The sequence below is a fragment of the Pleurodeles waltl genome, chromosome 4_1 (genome assembly GCF_031143425.1).
Source record: "Pleurodeles waltl isolate 20211129_DDA chromosome 4_1, aPleWal1.hap1.20221129, whole genome shotgun sequence".
NCBI classification, from domain to species: Eukaryota; Metazoa; Chordata; class Amphibia; order Caudata; family Salamandridae; genus Pleurodeles; species Pleurodeles waltl.
Window position 1 is genome coordinate 712,505,017 of NC_090442.1, and position 26,253 is coordinate 712,531,269.

The 26,253-nt window shown below is 41.6% G+C and overlaps 1 long non-coding RNA gene across 1 annotated transcript in view; it reads right to left on the bottom strand.

Moving 5' to 3' along the window:
* Positions 1-10,459: 10,459 nt before the first annotated feature.
* The window catches only part of LOC138288567 (uncharacterized), a 75,268-nt gene continuing 59,474 nt past the window's right edge, over positions 10,460-26,253 (bottom strand). Inside the window, exon 3 of the long non-coding RNA XR_011202462.1 lies at positions 10,460-10,565. This is a non-coding gene — a long non-coding RNA (uncharacterized lncRNA). The remainder of the gene's footprint in view (positions 10,566-26,253) is intronic.

Here is a 26,253-nt window from a genome sequence, read left to right on the forward strand (position 1 = left end):
TCCATGCATTGGTGGTGCATGTAGTGCTGGTTACTGGGAAGGGTGGGTTGTGATGGTGGGGTATATGTGAGGTGGTGGGGTGATGGGGGTGAGGGTAGGGGTTGGGGTATGTTCTGGCATGCAGGTAGGAGGGGTGATAGTGATAGATTTTTGACTTACCAAAATCCAGTCCTCCTGCTACCCCTGCCAGGCCCTCAGGATGTATGATTGCCAATACTTGCTCCTCCCATGTTGTTAGTTGTGGGGGAGTAGGTGGGGGTTCACCACCAGTCCTCTGTACAGCTTTCTGGTGTCTTGTAACCACGGAACGCACCTTCCCCCGTAAGTCGTTCCACCTCTTCCTGATGTCATCCCTTGTTCTGGGGTACTGTCCCACGGCGTTGACCCCGTCCACAACTCTCCGGCATAGCTCCATCTTTCTAGCAATGGACGTCTGCTGCACCTGTGATCTGAACAGCTGTTGCTCTCCCCGGATGATTTCCTCCACCATGGCCCTTACCTCCTCCTCTGAGAAACTGGAGTGTCTTTGTGGCGCCATGGGTGTAGTGTGAGTGGTGTGTGTGAGGGTGTGTGGGATGATGTGTTGGGGTGTTTGTTGTGAGGTGCGTGGATGGTGTATGGGTGATGGCGTTCTGTGGCTCTGGTTCAATGGCGTGCCTCTCTCTCTGTTGTAAATTGTTTGTAGTGGTAAAGGGTTGTGGGTAATGTGGGTGTGTGTTTTATAGTGGTGTGGGTGTGGTGTGTGTATGTGTGTCAGGTGTGTGTAGTTTGAATTGTCCAATGTTGTGTTGTTTTGTATGTGTGTGTGTATTTTGAGCGCAGCGGTATGTACCGCAATAGTTTACCGCGGTTGAATGTCCGCTGTGGTGATTCGTGGGTCATAATGTTGTGGGTATATTCCTGTTGGCGTAATGGTGTGGGTTTGGATACCGCCAGTTTATCACTGACCTTTGGGCTGGAGGACTTGTGTGTGTGTCTGTATAGAGGTGGATTTCTATGTGTGGGTCACAATACGCATAGCGGTATACCGCTGAGGTCGCAGTATGTTGGAGGCAGTCAGCATGGCGGTAAGCAGCACTTATCGTTAATGTCATAATGAGGGCCTTAGTGCAGAGTTATATAACCAATGCTAAAATCTGGATCATTATAAGTCTCAAATGGGCAGCAAAATCAGGAGAAAACTGACAGCATTCCTAGCAGCATCTAGATAATCAGAAATGTCTTGTTCTGTGTCACCTCCCAAAACAAGCATTTTTTATATATTATTCTTGCATACGTAATTACAGGATCTGCAGAATCATTATGGTGTGAACAAATGTAGCCTTTCATCAGCAAATTAGAGCACATGAAAAATAAAACGTCACATTCCTTAACACCTAAGCACTAATCCACCCCATTAATAATTAGTCAGTACCTTTACCACCTTCTGTGCTAATGCCGTCCGAAGATGCCGAACAAAACAAGATACATTAACAATGACATGTTATGTGAATAAATAGGGCGCAGTGAACTAACGGAAATATATTATAAATGTTTTAAGTTGTTGCTGAGCTTGGGCAGATTCATCAAGGGCAGAATAACAATAACAGCGGAAATACACCAGCACTCAGCTCGACTGTGTGCTGTGGAGTTCGCGAAGAGTGAAGCTGGACAAGGAGGAAAAGCATGAGTGACAGAGATGACTTCCATATTGAAGATGGCATTTGCTATAAGAATGTGGCCTATTTAACATTGGTGCTGGAACAATTTTAGGAGTGGGATAGTGCCATCAATGTTACATTAATGAGACCTTAAGAATTGTGAAAATTCCAAGCACCACACAAAAAACAAGAATTACAAATGAATCACACCCATTTAGCCCATTCAGCAGGAGGGTGTAGCCGGTGGTGCATTTTGGAGCTTACTAAAGAAAACATATCACTAAAGCATAGCGTGGTTGTTAATAGTTTAGATATTGGGCACATTTTCCATTGAAATGGCCACAAAGTTTGCATGACACGCAATTTTACTGATAAAACTGTATAGCGCACAAATGATACCATGTGAAAATCTACTTTCTGCAAATATTTACCTATTGCACATCACCAAGTGGAGTGTCTTGATTTGCTTTGATCCTTTTAAAATCTTTGTTGCTATCACACTTTAGAATTATGGAATATGTGCTTCATTTTTGCTTTCTTAACTTCTTATATATGTTGAAATATTTGTACTGTTATTTTAAAGGCATTTAAATGTTGTTGTGTTACAAAAAATTGCCATCCTACAGTCTTTCCTTTCACACTCCCCACACCCCAGCTATTTTGTCAGGTAGTTGACTTTACAAAATTCTCTAAACTTGCTGTCAGAGAAAGAAAAGTAAAATCCAATCTTTATGTTAAAAAATATAAGCAGCAATGTTTCAGAAGACGTAGCTTGACATTTGACCTCTGCCTTTGAAAGCACATGAAATGTGACAAAAAAAAACCAAAATTTAAAGGCATGTTATTGTTTATTCATCTTCTGGATTTCAGCATGGTTATTTTGAGGGTGCTGCAACTCCTACTTCCAGAGCCTAGGCTATTTAACACATATCAAGAAACCACACTTCTACATATCATAGAAATTGTGACCTAAAAGCAACATCAGGATATCATATGAAGTTGAGTGCGAAAATGCATTCTGCACGTTGTTAATGATGCACAAAATATAAACCCATAAACATCTTTCACAGTACAAATCTGCTCACTTTCCTTTTACACAGTGGTTCATACCAGGGCCCCTACCCTTACAGCATTCATATGGGCAGCACAAAGTTGGCTTTACCTGCCTGTCTCCACTAACTTGTGCATAACCAGCTACAAATATATAATCATGCTGGGTTTTGTGTGTGATAAGGTCTTTCACTGGAGTACTGATTGTGAGTGTGTTTATCTGTGTGTACTTCTTTTCAATGACACAGTTAGTTCGCTGCAGGTTTGGTTTCATTCCTGGCTAATAGCCTACAAGCATTTCTGAAAATTAATCTCCTAAACATTGATGTGCAGAACAGGCGGGCTCATTAGCAGTACATTAATTTCCTCCTCCTGAGCCCTGGCTGCAGGCTTGTCAGTTCTCCCATTGTGTAGCAGCCTGGATTAGGGCACGCCATGCCACAGCCTGGAGTTGACAGGTTCGCGTGCAAGTCATTTTGGTAATTTTAACCCCGGGAATGCAATACTTTTGCTGACATTACCCTCACCTGCTTAGTTTGAGAGCTCATGAAAGCCAGGTTTGTTTGATTACAGGAAGAGACAGACAGACAGCTGTCCAGCAGGTTCCTGTTCTCAAATCCTGAAATATAAAGGCAGGTGTTATAGTTCCTGAAAAAATCCCTTCCCTTGTTGAGGAAGGTGGTCCTCAGACAACAGTGGGGTAGCCAGAGAATATGCAATAGAGGACCATGTTCCACAGGCTCACTTTGCCAGACAGTGCCACACCGCTTGGTACATAAGGATGAATGGCACTGTGCAGGGCTGGTTTTACATCCGACACATAGTGACTGTGTGGATCTCTTCTACTCTATCTCATCGAAGAAATGTCTCTCTGTGTTTTCGTGGGTTTCTGTCACACTTGCTTTATTTTACTGTTATTTGTCACGAGCTTGAAAAACCATGATTGTACCTCAACTGGGCACTGTGTTTGCTTTCACATCATTCCTGTGACTTTAATCACTTTCAACTGGTTCATAGTTTTGTGGCTTAAGATTTATCTGAATTCAAGGTTGAGTTCTCTTTAGAGAAGAGGGAAAGGTAAATGGTCGAATTGAAAATAAAAAAAACATAGCCAAAAGAGAATAAGACAAGTAAGCCACAGCTAGCACTTTTATTAGCCTTTCTGCCTGCCTATAATCGATGACTCCTATATGTGCACCTGCCTGGCAAGCCACAATACTTTCCAGGGATATGCTGGATGGTATTCCTTCTCAGGATAGGCTTTAAACAAGGTCAATAAATCTTTTGACCCAGCATAAGGGTGTGGAGACATAGGCATCAATTAATTGCAGCAAATCAGTTTAGAATGACAGTATGACCAATGTGGCCACACAAGGAAAACTCCTGTTTGAAATTTGCATTTGTATTTGGTATTTATAAACCGCATTCCAGCCGTGGCATCAAAGCGCTAAGTATGAGAAGAGTAAGTAACTGGGGGCCAGAAAAACTCAAACAAAAGAAACTTAGCGAGGGAAGAGCCAGATTTTTACCAACCCTCTGAAGGTCAAAAAATGTTGTTCCTTCCCTATGGACACTGGGAGTGAGTTCCAGTACTTGGCAGCAGCTACCGTAAAAGCCTTGTCACCCCATCTTGCCCTATGAGTACGAGGGACCTGGATCATGAAGGCTCCTGTAGATCTAAGTTGCCGCCTAGTTCGATACCAGTGTAGTCTCAAGAATAAATATTCAGATCCACCTCCATGCACAGACTTATAGATTAGGCGTAGGGTTTTTAATTTGATGCGCTTTGCAACTGGTAGCCGATGTCATTGTTTCAGACTACCACTGGCAGAAGCTGAGCAAGGGAGATTGAATATGAAACGAGCACCCATGTTTTGGATCAACTGAAGCTTCTTAAGAGAAGAATTGTCCAGATTGAGCAGCAAGGCATTACAGTAATCCAATTTAGATATTACCAGTGCCAAGATGACTATGACTCTCCACTCCCTCTGTAAGTAAGGAAAAACCTTTTTCAACATTTTCAAAGTCCAAAAACTGGATTTCGTGATGGAATTTACATGAGACTTAAAGGAAAGAGAATTGTCAAAAATGACGCCCAAGTTTCTGGTGGCAGTAATAGGGGTGAGAGGCTCGCAACACACTCTAGAGACCACCAGCGTGAGTTCCACAACTCCTTGCCGGAGCCGAAGCACAAAATTTCGGTTTTGTCACCATTCAGTTTTAGCCAGTTCAGGCCCATCCACCTGTTAACTTCTCGCATACAACTATTGAAATGGTCAGCCACTTTCTCCCAATGTTTTGAGACTGGAACGATCAGTTGAGAATCATCAGCATAGGAGGTGGGCATAAAAGCAAATGAACGGATTAATCTGGCCAAAGGAGCAACATACAAATTGAATAGGGTGGGGCTAAGTGAAGAGCCTTGTGGGACACCACATGGCAAACAATATGCTGGTGCCCTGAAGTCTTCGCAGCTCACCGTAATAGATCTGTCTCTTAGAAAAGATTCCAAAATCTTCAATGCAGTATCTCTAATTCCTGCTTGATGGAGACGGGATACCAAGATCTGAGGCGAGATAGTGTCAAACGCAGCAGATAGGTCCAATAGGATTAATAAGGCTCCCTGCCCCTCATCCATCACTCCACGAATCATGTCAGAAGTGGTAATAAGCGCTAATTCAGTACTATGGGCCTTCCTACAGCCACCTGAATTTTGAAGAAAGTTGGCTAATTTATTATTAATGTGATTTTCAAAAATCTTGGCCTGAAAAGGAAGTAGAGAGATAGGCCGTAGATTGCTCAAATCATGTCCTGCTCCATCAGGTTTCTTTTTCAAAGGAACCACTGTTGCTTCCCTCCAAGAAGGAGGAAAAACCCCCGTTGTTAGAACTTCCAAAAAAAACAGGGCAAGGGCTGTCGAGACAAGATCAGGAACCTGCTGTAAGATATGTGGAGAACAAGGATCATTAGGGGAACCTAATTTGATTCCTAAAATCAGCTCTTTAATCCTTTGTGGAAGTAATGAATGAAAATTGGTTAACAAAGGACAATCTATATCTAAAGTGCTATTCGTAGTATCAAGTGAGCAATCCATCCCTTCAGAATAACTAAAGCTCTAGTGAATTTGTAGAACTTTATTTTTAAAGAAAGTTGCCACCTTATTGCAGAATTCTTGTGAATTTTCCAACTCCGAAGAGGTTGGGGTCTCCGTCAGGGAGCGTACAACTTTGAAAAGTTCTCTGGGGTCGTTTAGTGCCTCCTTAATCTTTTGGGTAAAGTAGTCAGATTTAGCTTTAGTACGCACCTCTTTGTAAACTGTCAGGATGGCTCTTAACTTATCTTTCTCAGCCGAGTTGGAGTCTAACTTCCATTGCCATTCATGTTGGCAATATTTCCTTTGAAGTTGCTTAAGGTCCTTAGTGAACCAAGGGCAACTGTTTTTTTTTTCATTCCTAAAGAGACAGAGGTCTTAAGTGGGGCAAGTTGGTTAATTGCAATATTTATTCCATGATTAAAACTATCCGTAGCTGACAGAGAAAGATATTTGGTGGCTGCCCTAGTTGTTGCTTATTAATACGATTCCATTGTCTAATAGTTTTCCCATTAGCACAAAAATTCTGAGATGAACAGACCTTCATAAGCTTAAAGGTTAGGAGATGATGGTCTGTCCAATCAAGTGGGGTATTTGTCAGCATCATCTAATCCTCTGGATGGGTGACTATCCCGTCTAACAGATGGCCTGCTATATGAGTAGCTGATATGACTTTCATAAGTCATAAATCCAAGGGTTGTTATTACAGATTAAGGCTCAGACTGATATAGATATTTCTCAAAACAAGACTGTAGAGATACAGTATGATGATTTGCTGTCCAAACCTCCTAAAGAAGTTCAAACTAACTAACAACAAAAAGACAAAGAACCCAATCAGTGCTACACATAACAGCAATTAGAAAATATAAAAAGGAGGAAACAAACCCTATCTAATTCTGTTAATCATTTAGCAGTTTAAAGTCTACACTTAATAACCTGGGCAAGGGGTAGCCCTACAAATGAGCAAGTCCATGATAATATGTGGTAAGTTAAACACATGCGGGCAAAAAGCATAAAATAACAAAGAGAATTTGGAAAAATTAATCTAGGGTAACAGGTGACTAACTAAGGTTGGCAAAAAGTATGTAAAAAGGAAAGGCATCAGCATGTCAGAAGCTTGATCAAGAGTCTTCTTCTCTGGGTCAGGGGAAGATTCTCTAAGTCTCAGCAAAGGATTTCAAAGAGGCAAGGGTAAAGAGCACTGTACCTTTCAAGGTCCAAGGGGTCTGCTCCTGAAAGTGAAGGGCAAGACGACTGCTGCAAATCCAGCTGGGGAATTATATATTAAAGTACATAGTGCAAGATGATTCATCCATCCATCCATCACTCCACATGACGCAGAATGTTTAACTATCCAAAGGAAGACAGTCATGCGACACACAATTGCAACATGGACCAAAGTTTCCATTACCAACATCCAACTTGGCTCATCAGAGAAACATTTGTATACACAGCGGCTGCCACCGCAATTCTCAAGGGGAGGGGTGGTTGCGGAATAAGGGTGAGGGGGACAGGGGCATGAATAAAAAAAAAGTACCTACATTTTTTTTAACCTTTTTCCCGTCGTCGGCGCCTCCGGCCGCATTGCTCCTCTGGTCTTCTTGTGGTGTCCCAGCATGCTGGGACACCAGCACAGGCTTCCCAGCAATCCTGGCATGGGACACCAGCACAGGCTTCCCAGCAATCCTGGCACTGCTTACATGCTAAACATAGCATGTAAGCAGCATCAGGATTGTTCTGAGTAGCTCGGAGTGCCGCTCAGACAGAATCCTGGGGTCTGTGCTGTTTCTCCAGTCAGCTGTATGCATACAGCTGGGCTGGAGAATTCTAAATGCGCATGTGTGTTTGGCCGGCCTGAGACGGCCGGCCAAACACACATGCACACTTAGTGCACGCTCCCCTCCTCCCCCCTCCCACCTCCCACAGCCCAGGCCCACCCTGAGCACACTGCTGGCTGAGCCAGTAGATGAAAGATAAAACGATAATTAAATATCTTTTTTATCTTTCATCTCCTGGCTTAGCGACGGCGGCGACGCTCCTTTGCCATTGCGAAGGAGCCACCCCGTGTATACATAGTCCATTTTACAGTTACTGAATGTACTGGGCTCAAGGTTGGTTTCTAATGCTCACTATGTGTAAGACAATGGACCATCTATCACCAAACTACGATTCTCATGGGAACGAAGTCTTAAAAAAAAAGATCATGTTAGTAAGAATGACTAAACGTTTTCTTCACAGTAAGGAAACAGGGCCTTGCAGGCCTCACTTAGGCTAAGCAAAATGAATTAAAACAGCACAATCATTTATGCAAATAAGGCACATCCAACATTAATAAGCTTTGTCAGTGTTCATGTCACAATAGATTTAAAATGAAATACCTTTGTTAATACATTGAATTGAATCTGGTGCTGAACTACAATCTTCAACTTTTGCATGTAACATCTTTAACATTTCTCTCTTGAATTATCCTATTGTTTTAGTGCACACTATTAATTAACACCACGCATTATAACATAGAAACAAATTAATTGGTTATACATGAAGGTTAAATACTATACCACATGCTTTTCAGTAACCTATTCTACGGTAAATATACATTAATATGACTTGCAGTGCACCATTTCTGCAACTAAACTATTAGTACTTTGATTAACAAAATGCATAAATTGTCACATATAGCTGATAACTGTGATGCCAGGGACAGTATTAAAATTTCTGTTACATCAGTCTCCCTTCTTATGGCAAATCAAGCCATCACATCAATTTCAATCTCTCATTTCCAATGAGACAGCTCACAATTTCAGAGGTCGTTCCAGGTAAGATCTTCTGTACTCCTATAACTGCTTAATGTCACTGTAATATAAGCATCATCTAGCCTCCATCTCAAATTCCTCTTCTCTTTCTCCTCTGCTTGTTCTCATATCTTTCAGCTTCTTGAACAACTTATAGAGACCAACTGCAACTAAAGCACATAAAGCTATTATCATTATAGGTCTTAGGATAGTACTAACAAATTATATTCCTAGGCTCCAAACCTCCTTCCAACTGCTGCAAAACCACTACCTATTGCTTCCAAGGCACCTGTCACTTCTAACTCCTTCAGGTCCTTTCTCAGATCTGTCATACTTGAAGTATACTTCCTCAGCTCTTTACTATTTTCAGAAATATAGGTGCACCTCTAAAGATCTTGTAACATTTTGCAAATTCTGCCCTTTCTTGTGAGAAGGGTGTCTAACACAAGATGATTTTATAAAACCATTGATCTCACGGCAACCATGTGTGTGTCTACTAACAAGATGGTACCTGCTGTATCTGTAGATAACTTATCTATGCTGTTTGACAATTTCCTTATGTTGTGATCATTCAGGATCATATCCTCAGACGGATTTATGGCACCAAAAATATCTTCCACTATCTCTGAAGCACTAGCACCTCTTTTAATTCTGGTGTTTGACTTCTCATCCACAACAAGATCATTGAAATGCTCCATGTGATAAATCTTTGGAAAGACTACTTCTAGATAACAAGTTGCATACTAGCGTTTTGGCAGCTTGTAATAGGTGTTTTTCCTACAAATGAAATAAACAACTGGTATGACGGGCTCTTGTCCAGCTAACATAAAATTCCAAACATTTTTAAAAACACAAGTCTGCATTCACTAGCTCCTATACGATAAATTGTGTCAGTTTTCGAATTAGGTCTATATACACATAATTCCCCTCATTTTGCCAATTTAAGTCAAGGAATCCTTGACTCCTTGCAATCAAATGAGTTTCTTCTTTTACCCAACTTTGTAGGACGAATCATTTTTCTATTTTAGCTTTCATCGCTCTTCTTCTAACTTCAAGCTGGAGCTTCTACAAATTGATGAGACACAGAACGAACCACATCAGCGAGTCCTTTTTAATAATCCAGTACCAAATTATTTTACAAAAAAAGATTCTTTGATCTTCTAGAAATGTCATTGTTTTTCTACAAAATGTTAAAAAGCTTCTAATAAAAGTACAAATGTCTCTGACAAAAGCATAACGCGTAGTCACTAATAATCACTTGCAGGTTATAATGTCTTTGCTCATCAAGCGGTAATGAGATCTCAAAGATCAGCTCCATTGCAATCACAAACTCAAGAATGTTAAACTGTTAAAGCAAAATGTTGTACATTTCTTCTCCCATTCATTTGCTGCAAAAAAATTCCATGCAGCTGCTGAGTATTTTTGACTGAGTACTCTCTTTCTTTTTTATAATAGAGCTACTCAGCCCTCAGCATCACTGTCACTTTGACTTGACTCTCAGTTTCTTCAGCTGTCATCAGGGGCACTTGTGCAACTGGCACAGTCTGCTCACTTGGCCAATATTTTCTGGGCACAACTCTCTTTAATACACAATCTGGTCCTTCATCAGCATCTGAACTTCCAGGAGTCAACTGATTCTGACTCGACTTTTCTGTACCAACCACTGCTGTTAACTCGCTCAGACCCCCTCAGACCACAAGTGTGCTGTATCATCCACTTGTCCATCCCCAGCAGCTTGACTAACCTTATCTTTCTGACTCACCGTAACTGACCCTTAAGGGACAAGTGCTGTATTATCAACGGGACCTGGAACTTTACAAGTGTATCCAGTTAGAGAGACCATCACACTTTACAGCTGTCGTAGTGACCAACACTACCTGGTTGGGTCCATTCCAAAGTGGTTCCAAGCACGTGCTTCTTAGTAATGACGCAGTCTCCAGGACACAGCTCATGGCACAGATCCTGCTGCGGCTGTGCAGTAGCTTCTCCAACCTGATGAGGCACAGAACAAGCCACATCAGTGAGTCCTTTGCAATAATCCAGTACCAAGCCATCTGTAATATTTACAAGTACATTTTCAGGTACATCTGGCAATCTCATGGCTCTCCCCATGATCATTTCATGAGAGTATAAACCAGTCTTTCTGTCAGGAGTACTGCACAAAAACATAAAAACAAGAGGCAATGCATCTGTCCATTTCAAAGTGGTGGATGCACATACGTTTGCAAGTCTGGACTTCAGAGTTCAGTTAACTTGCTGCACCAATCCAGAATCCTCAGGTCTATAACTGCAATGTAGTCTTTGCTCAACTTCCGTTGCGGCATATAATAGTTTCAGGACCTCACTCTTGAAGTGTGTCCCTCCATCTGACTCTAGATAAGCTGGGCATCTAAAAGCCGGTATCAACTCCCTAAGTAACAGCTTTGCTTCTTTGAGGCTATCATTCCTCCTAGTCGGGTAAGCTTCAGCCCATTAAGAAAAACTGACCACAATGACCAAATATATCTCGGTCAATTGCATGCTGGTAGCTCAATGAAGTCCAACTGCATTCTATTGACTGGTCCTCCTGATCTACCTATGTGACTCAGTGACTACTGTACATTTTCCTACTTTCATCTGCTGGCATGTGACATACCTGTGCTAGAGCAGGTGTGTTAATAAAAATTATTAATGAGTATTGATGTATTCTGAATAATAAATTTATGTAGAAAACATAATGACGTAGAAAAATAATGCACACATTTGAAAATGTGATTACAATGAGTGGCCGCCAATGTTCACAAAGTGTACTTACTAGTGAAATTAATATTGTGAAATATTGAATATATGTTTGACTAATGTAGAAATATGTCTTATTAAGGCTTTGTCTGTCTTGACACAGGTCCATGGAGGTGTAAACCGCCCAGTAGCATATTTTTCAGCTACTTTGGACCCATTTGCAGCAGCCTTACCAGGTTGTTTGCGTGCAGTTGCAGCAGTTGGTCAAAGCCTTACACAGTGGAAAGGCATTGTGATGGGACATCCCTTGACTGTATTGGTCCCTCACTCTATTGAGATTCTACTTACAAGGACGAAAACCCAATATTTGACTGGTGCGAGTTTGACCAGATATGAAACAAGTATTCTTGGGTCACCAAATGTGTATTTGAAAAGGTGTACAGTGCTGCACCCGGCAACCTTACTTCCAAGTGACAATGTCGAAATTGAGCAAGTGGAAGATGTTGAGCATGATTGTCTTGAAGTAACCGACTTGTGCACAAAACCGAGACCTGACATTAGAGATACCCAATTGGAAGAAAATGACCAAATTATCTTTGTCAATGGTTCTTGTCTGAGAGACAATACAGGGACACTGAGAGCAGGATATGCTGTGTGCACAATTACTGGTACCTTGGAAGCTTCTTGGCTTCGAGGAGTGTATTCTGCCCAAGTAGCGTAACTGGTAGCCTTTACTAGAGCGTGCCATGTCTCTGCTCAGATGAAAGTTACAATCTATACGGATAGCCAGTATGGATTTGGAACAGTCCATGATTTTGGCCAGTTGTGGTCACACAGAGGTTTCTTTACCTCTTTTGGTGCACCAGTGAGAAATGGTGAGAGGATTAAGGAATTGTTACACGCTATTTAAATGCCTGAAAAGATTGCTGTGGTGAAATGTAGTGCACATCTGAAGTCGCAAGACTTTGTGTCATTGGGAAATGGATATGCGGATCAAGTCGCAAGGTTTTGCGCACTGAACTGTATATCGTTCAAAGACAAGTGGGAATTGTTACTGGAAGAAGATGAAACTTGTACAAGCTATGCATTGAAAATAAATGACACTTTGGAAGAATTTAAAACTTTGCAGAATAATGTTGACAGGGAGGAAAAATGATTATGGAGCAAAATGAAATGTGTGCAAAGACAAGATGAATTGTGGGTTTCCGAAGTGGGTCACTTGGTTTTGCCAAATAGCCTGTTGTCTCAAATGGCAAGGTACTATCATGGTCAAGCACATTTGGGAGGGATGTAATGATTTGTTTGCTCAAACATGATTGCTTCAACCCAAAGTTTAGACAAGTTGCTGAAGCAGTTTGCCATTGATGTGTCATTTGCCAACAACTAAACGCAGGGAAAGGGACAGTGGTTAATTTGAGCCAATTGGAAGAGCGGGAGGTCCATTCAGCAGAATGCAGATGGTGATTTTTTGCATCTTTAGTCACTGGATTGAAGCTTACCCCACACGAATAAATGATAGTCTCACAGTAGTGAAACTACTGCTTAGGGAACTGATACCGCGTTTTGGATTTCCGATCTCTTTAGAATCAGATAGGGAAAGTCACTTCAACAACGAAGTAATTAAATTACTGTGTGCAGCATTGAACATTGAGCAGAAGTTGCATTGTAGTTACTGCCCAGAAGCATCAGGGCTAGTGGAACAGATGAATGGTACCTTGAAAATAATAGTTGCAAAGATGTGTGCAACTATGAATTTGAAATGGCCTGACACATTGCCATTAGTGTTGATGTCAATGAGAAACACACCTGACAGGAAGGCAGGATTGTCACCGCATGAAATGCTCATGGGCAGAGCGAAGAGGTTGCCAGCGGTGCCTGCACATGCACTTGTCAACATTACAGATTATATGGTGTTGGATTACTGCAAAGGTCTGGCTTATGTGGTTCGCTCTTTCTATCAGCAGGTGGAAGCCACCACACTGCCACCGATCCGTGACCAAGGACACAATCTGAGAGTTGGAGACCGGGTTGTGGTCTGGAAACATGTGAGAAAAACATGTTTGGAGCCTCGTTGGAAGGGACCTTATCAGGTAGTCCTGACAACTACCACAGCTTTGAAGTGTGGTGGAATTCCTACCTGGATTCACGCAAGTCACACTAAGAAAGTGGCATGTCCACTAGATCATGAAGAAGCGTTTTTGAGAGTATCAACAACAGTGAGAAAAGTCTCAGAGTTGAAAAGAGAACAAAGGGGAACTGAGACCGGATCTGAGCCGGTTGAGGACGGTTCAGTCACTCCTGTGAGAGACGAAGGAGAAGACTTCTAGGAGGGTGACGGAGAGCATTTCTCAATTGAGGCAACAAGAGAGCCTAGTCAGAGGAGGGCTTTCCCAGAAGCAGACGATCCTGAGAGACAAACAGAGCAATTGCCAGACCCAGAGGGGAAAGGAGTTGAGGTGGATCAAAGTCATGGTGATCTGACTACTCCTGAACTGACTGCAGGTCTGTTAAGAGAAAACACTGCAGACCAAGAAGACTCAAGTTCGACTCTGAAGAGAACACTGACAAAGGGTCCACTGAAAGGAAATAAATGGCCGGAGTCGCAAGTTTAAAAAGGAAAATAAGTGGTTGTTGAACCAACAATAGAAGAGGAAGTAGATACCACAAAGAGAGAAGATCTAAGTGAAGGAGAACTGAATGGTGATCGAAAATTGAAAAGAAAGAGAATAGCAAGTCAAAGATATGCAGGTCCTGAATGAGCGTATGCAACTACGAATGAATGGCAACAAGAGTTTTTGTCTTTTTGTTTTGATGGAGAGATTCTGGGTCAGTATTTTGGCACTTGAAGGAAGCTGGTGAACTGAACTGTTGAAACAATCTGAGAATACATTTTTGAGAAAGAGACTGCTGAAAGTAACCAGAAGTGACATTGCTAAACTGATTTGAGTTTTGAAACCTGATTTTGGCAAAGCTGCTAACCGATTTTGACAGAGGGATCCTGGAAGTGAGACTGAGAGCTGTAAATAACAGCTGAAAGAAGAGTTGCCTATTTTTTATTTTTGCTGCAAGTTTTTCTAAATTTCCTTCTGCTTTCTGATTCTTTACAGATCATGAGTAACATTAGTCAACAAGGTAGGAATGCTCGGCGTTGTAAATATATGAGTATTGGTTTGGCGATTATGTGTGGGATATCGTTTGTGGTGTTGATTGTGGGTATGTCTGTTCTTGAGTGAAGCCAACCATACTTCTGCTATTGAGATGACTATTACACTAACAGCAATAGAGAAGTTTAGGTTAGATGAGAAATATTTGCATAATGAAACTAATGCGCAAGGAGAACTTTCTTCTAATGTTTTCCATCGCTTGTTGAGTGAGTATGTTGAGACAATGGATGCGAAGAATTGTTATGTGTGTACGCAGATTCCTTCATCAGTCGAGGAAGGAGTCACCTATCATAGTTTGCCTTTAACCTACGGGATAAGTTGTAGTCTGATACTTACAAGATTCTATAACTTTTACTCAAATTAATTCTTATAATTAGGTATTGGAGTAGAGTAGCTAAGGATAATGACATAGTAATAGTTATAGGTTTCTTTGAACCTACATTGACATTTGGCACAGCTTATGCACACCGCAATAATTTGACATGCTTGCTTACACCTTTAGAGAAAAGCTTCTCAGATCACACAGATGACAGGAGAAAGGCACTAAAGCAGAAATTATAAAAAGGCTTAGAAAAAAGGACTTACAAGAATGATTATGCTTATAGTGCAATTAAAACGCAAGGGAAATTAGCTTTAGATGCACAACACGTAGGGAAACTTAGTATATATAGGCCTAAATCGCGCACTGACACTTTAATTTTGGGAACGAGTGAATGGAGGCATGTGTTTATGTTTCAGAGTAAATTGACGTTTATGTTGAATGGGCAGGACCCTGCTATTCCTGGGATTTATTACATCTGTGGTCTTAATGCGTATAACCATCTTCCGAGAGGATGGTATGGGACATGTTATTTGGGGATAGTTTTCCCAAAGATTTAGCAAATGGAGAATTTGAAAAAGTTTCCAAAAGTGACTGAAAGTTTTTTCTGTTATTGCTGAATTACATCAGAAGAGACAGAGGAGGGAGTCCTCTTCTGCTATAGTGGGAGATATATTTAGAGCAGTGATTCCTTCAATGGGAGTCATTCTGAATTTGATAAAGATTTGAAAGTTGTCTACTATTGTGGATAACATGCTGACAAATTTTTCAGGGGCCATAATCCTGACATATACTGAGTTAGCTGCTGATAGAGCTATGACTCTTCAAATTTGTCTTGCTTTAGACATTCTTTTAGCGAAAGATGGTGGAGTCTGTAGAGTGATTAATTCTAGGCATTGTTGTTCGTATATTCCTGATAACAGTAAAGAGATAAGAGACTTAGGGCCACATGTAGGAAGCAAACGAACTGCAATTCGGAAATAGCGACTCCTTGCAAATCACTATTTCTGACTCGCAAAACGGGATGCAGGCAAAAATCGCAATACCAAATTGCGATTCGCAGCTGAGTCGCACCGCAATTTCAATCTCGCAATTTGCGAAATCGCTATTTGCGAGGTCGCAATTTGAGATGATGCAAATTGCACAAGGGTGTGGTCTGGAGTCACAAATTGAGACTGGCTCGCAAACTGCACGCAGGTGCAAATAAAATAGGTGAAAACACACTTCCTGGGTCTGAGTGATGACATCAGAACCAGGAAGTACCCCCATGGAACAGGGAGGAGCCTATCCAGCACAGACAGCAGAGGCACACCCAGCTGAGAAGAGCAACAACAGCCATGTCAGCTCAGGACAAGGAGACACCCACTGCTGGGAGGAAGAGGAAACTGAAGTTTTCTGAAAAGGAGCTGAAGGTCCTGACCGAGGAGTGCTACCTGCACCATGGTGTCTTGTTTAGCAAGGCATCAATGAGTGTCCCTGACACCCAAAAGAAGAAGATCTGGCAGGACATCCTTAGTAGGATCAATGCGATCGGAGTCAGCCATCGCACCATTGATGAGGTTCGCAAAAGGTGGTACGACCTCAGGTCCAGGACCAAGGAAAGGGTGGCAGAGTGGATGAGGGAGATGCACGGAACTGGAGGCGGTCCATCAACAGTACCACCCCCTACAGCCATAGAGAGCATGGTGGAGACCAATCTGGAGCCAGAGGCTGTGGTAGGAATCGGAAACCTGGACAGTTCTGCACCAGGAACATCCAAAAGTAAGTACCAAAAATCACTTATTTACACGACTCAATGCACCATGCACACAACCACAGTACACAAAAGCATTCATCCTCCAGATATGCTCCATTCACATATTGCAACCTACAGAACAATGCATTATGGGCAATGTAGTACAGTAGTCCAACTTTAGAGAAATATTTATTCTGATTCACCAAGCATATGTGAGGAACTGACAGTGTACCCCTGTGTCCCACAGGTCTCCCACAAGGACCCACCAACAACCCTACTGTGCAGGGAGAAGAATCTGCCACCAGCACAGCAGACGAGGCAGCCAGTGTAACTGCAGGGGAGTGCAGGCACTACACCACTCGTCCACGAGAGACCACCAACGAGACAGATATTGATCTTGAGGCAGGCAACATGACACTGGGGCCACTGATGAGTGGAAGTCAGCCACATAGGTCAGCTGGGTCTGGGTGGAGATGGCAACATCCAAAACAGTCAGCCAGTGAGGAGGATGTCACCGGTGAACAATTCCTAGGTCTGGAGGCATCCTTACAGAGAAGTCACTGGCTGCAAAATAAACACATGCAGGTTATGAACAGGAACCCTCTCCCAGGGTTTTGCCAATGTGGACAACCAATTCACTGCCATGAACAACAACAAGGCAAACTTCACCAGCTCCATCAATGACTTGGTCAGGGAAATGGTGGCAGATAGGGCCCATGCAAGGCGCAGAGAGCACAACAATGCTGCCCGTTTGGACCGACTGAGTCAATCAATTGAGTGCGCCTTGCAACCACAACTACCTGCATGTCAAGGTGCACCGTAAAGTTGCAGGTAGAACATGGCCATTTTGCTGGTGATGTGGCAAGGGGACTAGGGCACATCAGCCATGCAGTGGACCTAATAGAGACCACTCAGGCAGCAAGAGGCATTGGCGATACCCCTCAGAATAGTGAGGACATCTTCAGCGTCAGCAGTGTATCTGCCTAAGATGCATGCATCCTGCGGAGTAGCAGTGCCCGCCAAGGATCAGGGGACCAACCAGGATTGGCCCATGGTGGCCGTGGTCGCAGGAGGGTGTGAGCTACCTATTCTGTGTTTTGACTGAGGCACATGATGTTAATGTGTCAGACATTACATTTTGCTTTTTTCGTGAAGTTGAGATGTCAAAAGTTCATCATTACATTCCTGACATTAAAGGGATTATTTGTTGTACTACACAACCTGGCTATGTGTGTCTTACATTTGTGAGTGTTGTCACGGTTGCCACGAACCTGCCAAAGTAGTGAGTTGCAATGTGGTCCCGCACTCCAATGCGATGCTACCATCCCCAGGCTGTCGGTGTGGTCCTCATCCTCTGAATCTGTGTCGTCGAGTGGGAAATATAGCCCATGTCTGGTGGCAATGTTGTGGAGGATGGCACATGTTGCAACGATCTTGCATGCAGTTTCAGGGGCATACTGGAGTGCCCCTCCACTTTTGTGCAGGCATCGGAAACGTGACTTCAACAAGCCAAAGGTCCTCTCAATGACATCTCTGGTCCGCCGATGTCCTATGTTGTATCACCTCTCATTCTGATTGCCAGGTGTTAGGTATGTGGTGAGTATCCATGGTCTCAGAGCATATGCACTGTCACCTGTGTGACAAAAGAGCTAAAATTAGCAGGGCATCACAGGGTTACGCAGTGACATGTATTTAAGACATCAGAGTGTACTAGACAGTACCTAATAAATATCCTTTGCCAAACTCCACACGTTCTAGGCGTTGGTGTATCCCACTGTGCCTGAATATGTATGCATCATGTGTACTCCCTGGATATTTTGCCACTATGTCAGTAATGACATTATGGGCATCACATACCACCTGGATGTTTAGTGAGTGGGTACATTTCCTATTGCGGAACACATATTCCAGATTTGCTGGTGGGCAAATTGGTATATGTGTCCCGTCCACACACCTTATTACATGGGGGAAGTTGGCAATTCTGTAGAAGTCCAACTTGATGCTGTTAATTTCCGCCTCATTCCTGGGAAGGTATGAGGACATACCTCATCTGGACATGTGTGCGAGTATGGCATCTAGGAACCGTCTGAAGAATCGTGAGAGGGCACTTTGGGACACCCCACCTGCAACAGCAATCACCCCCTGATAGCTACCTGAGGCCAAGAGGTGCAGTGAGCAGAGAATTTGCACGTGTGGGGATGGAGCAGCCGCGCATTGTCTGATGTTCAAGTCGAGGTTTCAGCAGTTCAATGACCTCTAGGATAACTGCGCTGCTCAGTCTGTATTTATCATAAATCTCGTCCTCAGTTTGTTGAAATAGTGTCTGCCTGGTTCGGTATATCCTCTCTTGTTTCTGCGTCCACCTCCTCTGCTGGGCAGCCTGAACTCTCCTCCTCCATGCAATCACATAGAATGCAGCCATTTTGAGAAACCCAGATGCCTTCTGGGTCTCCTTTTATAATTTGATTCTGGTTACCACCTGTTTGGAATCAGTGCAAATTTGGGTGTTGAAAACGGGCTTTTTGCGACTTGTCATAATTTGCGACTGCGTTGTGCATTTGGTTTGCGACTCGCAATTTGCAACTTCTTAATTGTGAGTTGCAATTTAAAGTCTCAATTTTTGCGAGTCGGTAATGGGTCGCATCGCTATTTGGAACTCCGAAATGGCATTGGAATATACCATTTCGCTTTTTGCGAGGTCGCAATTAGCGCTGCGACCGATTTACGACTCGCAAATCTTTCGTACATCTGGCCCTTACTTACTAATCTGACTAATGAAAGTGCTGATTTGAAAGAACCAGGTGTTTGGGAAAAGATTGGCAAAGGTTTTGCTTCAGTGGGAAATTGGCTCAGCAACATTTGGAATGGGATTCTATTGAAAATATCACAGGGAATATTAATTGTTGTGGTTTGTCTAATTGAAATATGGGGATTGTGTAAATTATGCAAAAGGATTAAATTGAAAAGGTCAAAGAGTAATCAGAGAAGGGAAGAAAAGAAAAGGGAAAAAAATGTATAGAGAAAATTCAAAGGGGAAACAAAATTATGAAGGGATTGAACTGACAGAGTTTTAGCTGATGTAAAATTTCTAGATAATAGTTACTGTGATGACACATTTAGTCATCAGAGGAGGGACTGCTAGTGCAGAGTATTGATATATTCTCAATAATGGATTTATGTAGAAAATATAATAACGTAGAAAAATAATGCACACATTTGAAAATGTCATTACGATGAGTGGGCGCCAATGTTCACAAAGTGTACTTACTAGTGAAATTAATATTGTGAAATATTGAATATATGTTTGACTAATGTAGTAATATATCATATTAAGGGTTATGCATTATGCTCTAGCTTTATTAATTGTAAGCCTTAACTTAGTGATTGTAATGGCCTATTTGCCAGGCATCATGTCAAAGCTGTATTTCTTAACGTTTAATAAAATGGCTATTCTAGAGAGTTTCTATTGCATTGCTTAAATGTGCTCATAACGGAAGCTTTCTCATGAGAACCGATTGCTAGAAAATGATGTTCCTGTGAATGTAACATTTTGTGTGTAATGTGTGGGAAACTGACTTTCTCAGGAGAAGAACAATGGAGATACTGACTGGAGTGGAAGCTGCAACAATATTGTTACCTGACAAGCCGGATGATGAGGACATTGCAAGACAAACCAACCAACTACATGTGAACGGAGTAATAGTAGAATTCATAGATTTGGAGTTTTAGTTTTATTGGACAAAGTGTGAACATGCATTTAACTAATCAATAGGAATTTGGGAAGCAGTTTTAATAGTTTTAATATAACAATACTACACTGAGAGAAGACACCGCCATTGCCCATTTTCTTGCTGGCCGTAAGTTCAATATTCCTTGTGCATCTTGACAAGAGACGTGCTTAACTTCAATGATTAGAGACTTTGCATTTTCTGAACTTTGATGCTGAATCCTGATGCCCTACTGCTCGACTGATGTCCTGAGGACAAAGACTGACTCTGCTTTCTGATCCACACTGAGGATAGGTATTATGACCTAGACTGTTGATTATTATGCATATTTGCTTTTTCTTTCTAGGTACCAACTGTATTGTTTTGATAGAGCCATAGTTAGATGTTTTTCAAAATGTGTGTTACTAAATCTTTTTGCATGAAGTCCAACATGCTGATGCTAATCTGGTGTTAGTTAAGAATAATGAAATTGTGCTAATGGGGATTAATACTTGATGAATTTCTCTGCAAAACAATTTGTGTAATTACTTTGACGCAGTTGACTTTGTTACTGATTTGCACCATAACTTTAGAATCTGTTGTAGTTCAAGCTTTGATTAGATTACGTTTCTTCCACCGCTTTGGACAGCCAGTAATGTTTCTGTGTGTGTTTCATTTGATTTTGAGATTAATCTACATGACTTTAGCATTGTTAATATAGGGAAATAAATATTAGAACTTTTACTAAAAGGTGTGGCTATTCATGACTGAAAGGTCATGGTGCGTGACAATTACTGCCTCCATTGATTAATGATGTTATTGATTGTTGCTGATTATTGACTATTTTGTTTTGATTATTGATTATGTACTGGAGCTATGGTAAGAACATCTTAATTGCGATTGAAACTGTTCATCGACCTATTCGAGTCCCCTTGTAAGTTTACTTATTAAGATCAGACGCGCTAAAACTTGTTAATCTCTAACAGCAACTTCTTCACTGTAAAGTCTGAGGGCTCCCATCTGCCATTCCCACTGTCCAGCTTTTGATTGCATTTGATATGTTTACACCACTGAATCTTGCTCATCCAAACACAGGCTTTCTTTTAGATCACAGGGAGCCTTCTCCATTGCAGCATACGTGTCTCCATCTGGAACTGAGGAAGGGACCCCAAAACGGGCAGTGTCCTGTGCCTGTGTTCTTGTCTTCATCATCAGGATACCTCCCTTCATGCATCGTGCAAAGCCTCGCAGTTGCAATATGGAGTAACCATAGTCTCCCTGGGCTCCTCGGAGACTACCAGTCTGCAGTCCAGCTTTCCGAGTGTGCTCCATCCCCACTACTCTACCAGCTACATTCTTCAGTTTAATTTCAATTTCTTCAATTACAAGCTTGATATTCTCATATCCTGTAGCTGCTTTTAGAGTTGTAAGCAACACCTGCTCCCTGCTAGTGAATTGTTGCACATCTCTAGATTACACATCTTCCCTATCATCAGAAGGACCAGCCCCAGAGCCAGGGACTTAGCTTGATCACTGAGATGTGGCCGGGGGAGCGGTGGAGGGTGTTATGCGAATCTGAGACTTCCCAACACTAACCGGGTTCTACCCAATTGAAAATGATGGTGCAACAAGCGAGTTGGAGTGCTTTGTGACAAGGGGTATGAGTATAACTGTGATTAGTGCAGCAGGTACAGTGGCACTGGGGTTCAGGTGTAGGAGGTTTCCACTTCAAGCCAATTTATTTTCCTTAATTCTATTAGGAGCCATGGGTACCATGCTAGAAAGGGGTTGGAGTGACGCTGAAATAAAAACAGTCATTTTTTCAGCAGCTGTGTACCACCAGTCAGTTACAGGTTCCAATTCCAATACAATAGCTCAGGTGTTTAAATGTCTTGTTTAGGTCTTTATTTAACTCATAGGTGACAGATTCTAAAGTAGTGAAATAGTTTGCTAAATTACTACACACCTATGTTAAGTATATGATATAGTGTGAGCCTAATTCCAAGAATCAGATGAGCCGTTTGTAGAGAACATGATAATGTCAGCAGAAGCATCTCAAGTTTCAGGTGATGTCTGTTGCATGGTGACGCCTGTTGCATGCATTTAGTCTGGCTGAAATAAAGCAAAATAACTGGAACGTGATGAGGATGTTGGATTAGCCAACAAGCATTTGAACTTCTAGACACATTTAGAATTAGTTTCACATTACCTATTTCTACAATACCCATTTACACTTTAAGGGCAGCGATTCCCAGCAATTTCCTTACAATGACAAATTTTTTTGGTGAAGTCAAATGAGGATCTATTTTTACTAATTAAGTATAAAGCTGAATAAACTTTTTTACTTTTCCCTATACTTTACCATAAGGCACCACCCCTCACCCCCCACTGTGTAGTCTCACTGTGGTAAAGTATAGTGAATTTTTTTTTAAAAAGTATTTGAAACTACATAAAAGTAAACATGTGCATGATAAATATTGATTGTACTTATTGTAAATGTAGAACAAAATAAAACAATGCTACTACACTATTACGTTTATTTAGAATTAAATCTTCAATTAATTTAAGTGTATTAAAATTAAATATTTTTTTTTGAAGTTTAACTTGAAAAATAAATTCTCCCCAAAGTAAAATCTCATTGACGCAAGGTAGTTTTCTGCAGGCAAAAAATGACTTTAACTCCAATATTTTGGCGCTAGACATGTCTAGCGCCAAAATATAAATATGGAGTTAAGTTTGCGCCGGATTTGTGTAAAAAATAATAACGCAATCCGGCGCAAACAGAAAATAAATATGCCCCTAAGTGTGCCACTTTTTCCCAGCCACTCCTCCTGGTCCCTCCCACATTTACTACTAAGTAGTAAACTTACATGTGTGAGGATCCTCCCATAGGCAAGATAGATTTACAGTTGTGGGTTAGTGAATAGAGTTTTGCAGTACTTTAGAAGTACTATGCTTGTACAAGTAAGGTACTACAAAATGCAGTTTGTGAATAGGTTCCTATGTCTTCAGGATGCAGTAATTTAAAGCCAATAGTACCTTTTTCTGGCACCAACAATAATCATATTTTCCTGCAATGTGCATTCAAACTAAAGAGGGTTTTTATACCTGTTCTAAACACATCTGCATGCTACAAGCATCTGCATTGTTCTATTAAATGTCATTTATTTAAAATGGTATTGCAAACATGAGGCCTCCATGTTTAGAATGTTTTTCTTTTTAATTTTTGTGGCACTTCAGATATTTTTTCATTGTACCAACTTGCCAAGGCCAGACCTATTGGCTCTGATAATGTTCGAGTTTATTGTTCTTCCATCCTGCCTGTTTCCAAAACAGCATGAGGTGGTGCCCAATAGTGAAACATTGGTATTTATAGAGATATCCCAACTCTCAGTACATCAATGATATTCTAACATTATCAGCGATCCCAAGATTGCATTTCCTAGGCCATTGTTGGAGCAGATATTAGAGTCTATTCTGTGAGGAAATGGGTTCTGCTCAGCAAATCCGCCTAGGTTTTTTGTTTTTTGACCACTTGGTTTTTGAGATTTGTTACTGTGGGGGAGCCTCATACCTGTGATTTACCTCTGGTAAACTCATGGTAAATGGACTGCACATGTTTACCACCAGTGTCCGCCTTTTAAGACAAGGCTTCTGTGACGTAGAAAGGGTAATTGGTACTTGGCTGGTTACACGTAAACATGTGTGCACATGCGTGTGCGCTTGTGAAAGGCTGAGTGTGGGAGACGCCTGTTGTGCGCAGCCTAGTGACTCTGCACAGATGGACTGGCATAGAGGGGACTCTGCAGGATTGGATATTGACCTGGGGTAGGCCTCATAATGTTAGTGTATACTGATAGGGAAAGTCAGTCTGGATGATTGTCTTGTCTGCAGTGACACTCTATTATACACATACGGGGAAGGCTGCCTTAAAGTACTGCTTCATTTCCCTTTGGTCTACCGATTTCAGTGACATATTGAATTCGGGGTGTAACCTGCATGGGAAAATCAATACTGCAAGTTCCAAAAAGATATCTGTACATCTTAAGGATCATCCAGAAATGTCATGTTTCTGTGGCTCAGCTCAGGATCAGAGCCTAGACCTTTTGTCATACTGCTGTGCTAAGTTAATTACAGGAACAAAGGCCTCCCCGCACAAAGGGAGCAATTAAGAGTGCTTGACTCAGCTCCTGAAGAGGAAAGGGGTAGCGCGCAATGCTCTTCATCAATCCATCAGCTGTCACTCTGTACCAGGGATGGGTCTGCCCAAGCCCACTTGTCAAAGGATGGAGCCCAGATCTCTGGGGCTAACACAGGAGAGGGCTCTGATGGTAAAGGCCCTGGCAGTGATGTCAGCGAGGGGTGGAGCTGAGGACCCCAGAGCAGATGTGATTAGTGACTGTGGTATTACGGGGCAGTAATGGTAGGAAGAGATTCCACTCACAGTCCTGTGTAAGTTAAATAGTTGAAGTTTAATTGTTGGATCCACGACAGACATCGACACCCTCACAGGTCCAGAGCCAACCTCCAACTGCCTTCACACTAGGCTCCAGAACCCGAGGGCACCGATGTCACATGGAACTTAGAATACATAAATACTAAAGCTCTAAAGCAGAAAACAATAAGGAGCCATACAGAGAATGCGGTTAACACAACTAAGTACATAGTTAAGCAATCGATACAAAATGGTCACATTTTACATCATCTTCCCCCTTCACAACAGTAACATAGTAAAGAAATTAAATAAAAATGCAAAACTATTCCAAAACAAAATCGTCAAATTTGGAAGGCATCCTAATAATTCTTTTACTCCGTGTACTTTCCAAACCTGAAGAGCTAAGGACATCCCTGCTGCTATCATCGTGGATAAGTTGAGGAAACACTTCACTCTCACCAGTGACATTTGGAGCATTAGCATGTGATCTGCCTTCATTACTTGACTTGGTCAAATTTGTATATGGAACCTCATGAAACAAGGCATGATTAGAGATGTCTACCTCCCTGTTCGCATACACCTCATTGAAAATGTCTGCCTGTCTGGCAGAAATAGGAATGACACTGTTTCTATTCCACCACCCTCTGCCATCCAATAAAACCGAAGCCTTAGTTACTTTCAGAATTTTGACAGGTAGAGAGTATTTTGATTCTCCTTTAGAGACTCTCTGAGGTTTTTTAATTAACACCCAATCATGAATATTTAATTCAGTTTCCTTAACCTTGTTCCTGGAATCATAATTCTCCTTTTGCTTAAGTTGTTTCCTTAATACTTGGGTTCTCAAATCATTCAATGTTACATCCGATTTACCCAATTTGTTAGTTAAGGAGTCGGTCAACCATGCTGGCACAAGTTTAGACCTTGACTCCCTCCCTCTAAGAAGACTAAAAGGGGAAACCCCTGTGGTGGAGTGAGGCGTATTGGAGTAAGCCCAAACCTTCTCTTTGAGAAAATCATGAACATTGTAATTATTGGCTAAAGCTGTTTGAATGCCTTCTTTTAAAATTCTATTGGCCCTTTCTACTAGGCCATTAGAAGCTGGACTATATAGGGCTACCTGTAAGTTATGAACATTGAATTTCTCAGTGAAACTTCTCATTTTCTTTGAAGTGAAATGTACTCCATTATCGGTGACAATTACCGACGGAGCTCCCTCCAGCATAAAAAAATTTGACAAGAATTGTATTGCAGTGTCAGTATCAGTATTTTCAACAAAGGCAAAATAAATCCACTTTGAGAAGTAGTCAATTACAACAATAAGATACCTCATATTTCTTGTCAGCATGTTGAAAGGTCCAGAAAAATCCATGGCAATTTTTTACCATGGTTTACATGGCAAAGGAACACTGTATAAGGGTTTGACATTGCTTTTCCAGTGTTTATCTGACACTACACACGTTGGGCATGTATCAATAAAGTCTGCCACTTGTTTATCAATGTTGGGCCACCAATATTTTTCTTTTAAAGTCTTACAAGTGGCAGAAACACCCAGGTGACCCTCATGTGCAATTTTAATCAATTTCGATCTCAATATACTAGGTG